The 6601-nt window shown below is 41.6% G+C and overlaps 1 pseudogene; it reads left to right on the top strand.

The window, feature by feature from the left end:
* Window positions 1–2924: 2924 nt before the first annotated feature.
* On the top strand, window positions 2925–4265 carry LOC127204253 (60S ribosomal protein L24-like; annotated as a pseudogene).
* The last annotated feature ends 2336 nt before the right edge of the window (window positions 4266–6601 follow it).

Raw genomic sequence — 6601 nt, 5'->3', positions numbered from 1 at the left:
CAATCATTTATCTTTCATTTTAAAGAACTTCTAAAACATTCACCAACTGACCCTCATTACAAATTACCAAGATAATTTTTGGATAAAACTAATTTATTATTTGTGTGTCTGTAGGTCAGGAGACAACTTTGTGGAGTTGTTTCTCTCCTTCTGCCCTTCTCTGGATTCTGGGGATCAAATTCAGGTCCAATGGCTTGAGTAGCAAGCAATTTTAGCCTCTGAGTCCTGTTGACCATCATGAGATAGAGATCTTGAATATTTTACAACTGTGCTAGAATTCTATTCACCAAAATTAAATATTAGACCATATTATGCTAGTGCTTTAATATAATATAGGTCTAAATATAATATTGTATCCTTTGAAAATGCTTGTTGGGTGAGTTGAAAAACTAAGAGTAACTTTTTCTTTTCTTTTCTTTTCTTTTCTTTTTAGACAGGGTCTCATTTTGTAGTCCTGCCTTACCTGGAACTCACTATATAAATCTGGCTGGCCTTGAGTTCACAGAGATCCACCAACCTCTGCCTCTTCAGTACTGGGATTAAAGGTATACACCAACACACCTGGCCTTAATAGTGTGTTAAAGCAAAAAGAATTCTTTCCTAGTATTCAATAATCAAAGATTAAAAAAAGGCAATATGACTCATGCCACAAAAATATCAGTGTAATTTACGTTATCTCGTTAAGATGGCACTGCATACAAATGACTTAAATTTAATATTCCATACAAATTGAGGAGGCTGGATAAATGGTTATGGTGGTTTGAATGAGAATAGTCCTCATAGGCACATATATTTGAGGATTTGGTTCCCAGTTGGTGGAACTGTTTGGGAAGGACTAGGAGGTGTGTCCTTGTTGAAGGAGACATGTCAGTGGAGGTGCACTTTGGGGTTTCATGCTATTTCCTTTTAGCTCTCTCTGCCTGGTGCTAGAGATGTGAGCTCTAGGCTACTGCTCTAGTGCCATGCCTACCTGCCTGCACACATGTTTCTTGCCATGAGAATCATGGACTTAATCCTCTACAACTGTGAGCCCCAAATTAAACATTTTATTTTATAAGTTGCCCATATCCTGGTGTTTTGTTACAGTGGTAGAAAAGGAACTAAGACAGATGGTTCAGCCAGTAAAGTATCTGCCATGAGTCCTGTCTCATTCCTGTCGCTCTGTTAAAATACCCTGACAAAACAAAGCAGCATGGAAGCAGAAAGGGTTGGTTTTTAGATCATAATTCTAGTTTACAGGTCATCCTAGAAGGGCAGTCAAAGCAACAGGAACTTAAAACAGTCACCTCTGCAGTCAAGAACACAGAACAATGAATGTGTGGGTGTTTACTATTTGACTTACAGTCTGAGGTCCAAAGCTAGGGAATGGTGCCTCCCATCATGGGCTAAGTCTTTCTACATTAACATGATCTAGATACCACCCAAATACAGAGAGAGAGAGAGAGAGAGAGAGAGAGAGAGAGAGAGAGAGAGAGAGAGATCAACAATCTCACTGAGACTTTTTAGATACTTTTGGATTATGTCAAAGTGGCATAATCAACCATCACATAGTGCAAGCAGAAGACCCTGAGTTTGGATCTCTGGCAGTAGCCCTCTGTAATCCTGGGAATGGGCGGCGGGACGGGGGAGGGACAGGAAAATTACTAGGGCTTGTTGCAGTTAGTCTAACTGAATTGATGAGCTTCAGGTTTGGAGAGAGACACTGTCTCACATAATGAGCTGCAGAGGAATAAAGGAAGATAATGTACAAAAACACACATATGTGCACACACATATACTGCACACACCAAGAAGATGAAAACCTATTTGTAATCAAGCAACATAGCACTTAGACATTAAATGTGGCATGATAATTTTCCATAATAATTTTATAATATGAATTAATAAAGCAAAATTTAGAACTGTAATCAACCATTACATAAATTTCTGCCAGACTGGAAAAAAAAACCACAGTTCATTGATTTTAATAACTTTGAAGGTGCTTTTCAATTTATACAGTATCTTAATGGCAAAATACCATTAGAAGTTGGTGAGAGTGGTAGCAAACACCTGAACGGCCAGCACAGGAGAACACGGCATCACGGGGATCATTGTGAGTTTGAGACCAGCTTGAACTACATAGTGTGACCCTATCTTGACAAATAAAAATGAGGGCCAGTGAGATGGCTCACCAGGTCACCAAGCCTGAGGACCCGAATTCAATCACTAGAACCTACGTGACAAAAGGAGAAATCCAAGTACGACAAATTGTCCTTTAATACCTATACAGGTATGGTAGCAACGCAAGCACATGTGCACACACACACACAACAACACCACACACACACACACACACAAAACACAAATAATAAAAATTTTAAAAATAAAAATAAACAAAAGCAAGTATGCAAACTAAACAATACTAAGATAGCACAATGTAATAAGTTTCCATAATTTGCGCATAGTTTTGAAATTATGGCAAACAAATTATTCTAAAAGATTAACCAGATTTGACATATGAATGCAAACATTAGAAGAGAGTGACTGGACCCGGGAAACTGCATGTAGGCCTGTAGTGACGCGAGCATGTGTTGCATGCAGGCCTGTAGTGACGTGAGCATGTGTCCTTTCGAGTAGCTGTTCCTTTCATGAGATCTAAATATGGATCAAATATTTCTGATGAAAATTTAGCATCCACTTTGTGACATGCCATAAATATAAACTGCTCACCAGATTTTAACGACTTTGCATGAAAACAGGGTGAATAATATCCATGGAGCGTTATATACTTTGAACTTTGAAATAATAGCTCTGATACACTGAGCTAAATAACATATATTTAAGTGAATTTCACAAGTCATAAATATGGAGGATACTTTTCAATTAACAAATAAAAGGCGCTTTCTCTTCACCATCTTTCCTTCTGCAGGCCAGCAGCTATCACCATGAAGGTTGAGCTGGGCAGTTTCAGTGGGCACAAGATCTACCCCAGGCAGGGGTGACCCCACACCAGGACTGACAGGAAGGTTTTCCAGTTTCTTAATGCAAAATTTGAGTCTGCATTCCTTTCCAAAAGGAATCCTCTTCTACTGAGGGACACTTAGGCTGTTTGCATGTTCTGGCTATTATGAATAAGGCTGCTATGAACATGGTTGAGCAAATTTTCTTGTCCCTCAGTAGAAGAATGGATAAAGAAACTGTGGTACATATACACTATGGAATACTACTCAGCTATTGAAAGCAAGGAATTCCTGAAATTTGTGGATAAATGGATTGAGCTAGAAATGATCATAATGAGTGAGTTAACCCAGAAGCAGAAAGAATCAAATGGTATATACTCACTTATATCTGCATACTAGCCCAAGGGGCATGTCCCATGAAAGCCTTCACTTACCAGGAAACTGGGACAGAGGGGAGGACATCCTATTGGGACTCTAAAGGAAAGAAGCATGGGAGAATAGCAAAGTAGAAGGATCCAGAGGGTCCTAGAAATCTACAAGTAGAACATTATGATAGGCAGATTTGGGCCCAGGAGTCCCGCTCAAACTAAGGCACCAGCCAAGGACAATACAGGCGGTAAACTTTAAACCCCTCTACCCAGATCTAGCTAATGGTCAGAACATCCTCCACAGTTGAGTGGAGAGTGGGATATGACTTTCTCACGTACTCTGGTGCCTCACATTTGACCATGTCCCCTGGAGGGGGAGACCTGGTGGCACTCAGAGGAAGGACAGCAGGTTGCCAAGAAGAGACTTGATATCCTATGAGCATATACAGGGGGAAGTAATCCCCCTCAGGAACAGTCATAGGGGATGGGAATAATGGGAAAATGGGGGTGGGGGAGGATGGGAGGATACAAGGGATGGGATAAACATTGAGATGTAACAAAAATAAATTAATAAAAAAATATTATTAAAAAAAAAAGGAATCCTCAGCAGATAAACTAGACTATCCTCTCAGGAAGAAGACACAGGAAAGAACAATCAGAAGAAATACAAAGGAAAAGAACCTGCCATGCAGTCAAGTTCCAGCGGGCCATCACTGCTGATAGAATGGCCAAGAGGAATCAGAAAGCAGAAATTAGGAAAGCTCAGCGAGAGCAGGCTGCCAGGGCTGCCAAAGAAGCAAAAAGGCTAAGCGGGCATCAAAGAAAAGCAATGGCGGCTGCCAAAGCCCCCACAAAGGCTGCACCTACACAAAAGCGTGTGAAGTTAGTGTTTTCCACCAATTTGGGGAGCAGAGACCAACTTGGTAGATCAGATTTTAAACTAAAGATCTATTTCTAACGATAGATAGATAGATAGATAGATAGATAGATAGATAGATAGATAGATGATAGACAGACAGACAGACAGACAGATGGCAAAGAATAGGCAAAAATCCTATACAGAATTCCAAATTATCTATGGCTTTGCTTCCCTTAACCCTAACCTCAAGGAGGTACTGCCCAACTTTTCCCCTTGTAAGCTTTCCTTCCAAAGAGAACAATGTGGAAAGAGGGGAGATAGTGACATCACCCTGAAGAACCCTGGCATACACCACTTCCCCCAGATGATCAGAGTTAACATTATAAGAGACAGGAAGATCTGAGGTCTGATTCACTCTGAAGCAAACTACTCTCTGGCACTGAGCATGTTGGGTACCTCAAAATACAATAGCAGACAGGAGGAGTGGGCATCCACATTTCAAAAGGTTAAAATAGAAAAGAACAGATACAGGGCTAGAGAGGTGGCTCAGCAAATAAAGAGCACATGTTGCTCTTGCAGATGACGTGAGTTCAATTCCCAGCACCGATATGGAGGCCCTCAGCTGCCTGCAACTCCAGTCTCAGGAGATCCAAAGCCCTTTTCTGACCTCTGTGGGGAACAGGCACACAAATGGTACACATACATACACACAGGCAAAACACTCAACCATGTAAAATAAATAAATCTTAAAGAAGAGAGAAAGGAAAGAACAGGTAGATTCCTAAATATCTCTGAAATTCAACATGCAAAGTTGCTCTCAAGGCCTAAAAATAATTTTCTTTGACTTGAGGGACAAACTTATATATACACTAAAATAGTGACTGAGCCCCCTAAAGTTTTAGACAACCCTACCCACAACACTTTACTGGGCATAGTTAACACCACAGCTCTCACTATTGTAGCTGGGTTGCCTTTTGCTCTCATGGGGATGGGACCATCATATGTAATCCTACTTGGAATCTTAGGAGTGGGAGTATGTACACCTGTGGTTTCATTAGGCATTGTCTTAGCATTGGGTCTCTGAAGTGGCAAGTCCCCACTGTGGATTTGCACATGAGTTATGTGCGCAGGGTACCAGGCATTCCTGTAAGCTATACCTCAATGGCTCAAGCACTTTGCATGCCAGTGGCACCTCCTGGATGCTGCCAAGGTTTGCAACTGTGCCCTCTGGAAAAAATTAGTTCCATACCAGTACTGTACCTGGGCCCAATGAACCACATATGTGAAAACAAGGAACTCTGTGTCAGACTGTGGAGAGCAATGCTGGAGAAACCTGGGTCTCCCTGGAAGTCATCTTGTCCCCAAGGTCTCTAAACTCTCCTTCTCTGAGCACAACCAATGATCTCACAAATGTCTCCCAGGCCATGCTTCCCTTCTGTTGCTAAATAACACATGGCAACTCCTAATTTCTCTATCAAACAGCATCCCGACCACTTGTGTTATCTCTTGCACATGCCTTCTCCTTCTGTCAACATGCACAGGCTGAGAGTTCTGTAAACCTTAAGTTCTGCTTCTGTTTTGACTAGAAGCTTCACCTGAAATCACTTTCTTTGCCCATCTTACTGTAAACATCTGCCCGAAGCTGAGCAGCCCCTCAGTTCTTTTCACTCAGATTTCTTCACAGGAACAGCCTACTTCACCATGCACTTCTAGCTTTCACCCAAGCACGAGGTCGTGAGAACAATCCTTCCATGCTCTTTGCCCCTTTAAAATAAGAACTACCTTCCTCCAGTTTCCAGTATGTTCTCCATTTATAAAACCACACCAAAATCCTCTTCACTGTCCACATTGCTGCCAGCATTGTAATTGTTAACGTTTTTCCCTATAGCCCTTCATATCAGTCCTAGGCTAAGGTTTCTTTTATGGTCTGTTCATGGCACTGTAACTTCCTTCTGGTGCGAGCCTCATACCCTGCTCGTTACTTGGTTACAAAGTCACTTCCTTATTTCAGGTACCTGTTGCAGCAGCACTCCACCACATCTGTGGATTTCTGCCTTAGACTATTTGGGCTGCTCTAGCTGGTGCTTTCTAAACAACACAGGCTTGCTTCTCATGGTCCCGGAGTCCAAAAAGGCCCAAGGCAAGGTGCTATCAAGTTAGTGTCTGGTAAGTGTGTATTTTTAGGTCCATGATGCTTCTGAGTGTTTAGAGTACAGGTGTGGGCCCTGGTAGTCCTAACAAGCTAGATTCAACCATGCATCCAGTATCTTTTGTAATAGTGAGAAAAGAGAATAAATATTTACTCAGTATTACTATATTAGGAAGACAACAAGCAAAATGGCCGGGTGACCCTCAAATCTGTGCTCTGGGTCCTGACTTAGGGCTTGGGTGTACATACGTAACCAAGAAGACCTGGTTCTGGTGTGGCCCAATCA

The sequence above is a fragment of the Acomys russatus genome, chromosome 20, assembly GCF_903995435.1.
Source record: "Acomys russatus chromosome 20, mAcoRus1.1, whole genome shotgun sequence".
NCBI classification, from domain to species: domain Eukaryota; kingdom Metazoa; phylum Chordata; class Mammalia; order Rodentia; family Muridae; genus Acomys; species Acomys russatus.
This window is presented reverse-complemented; position numbering and strand designations above follow the sequence as displayed.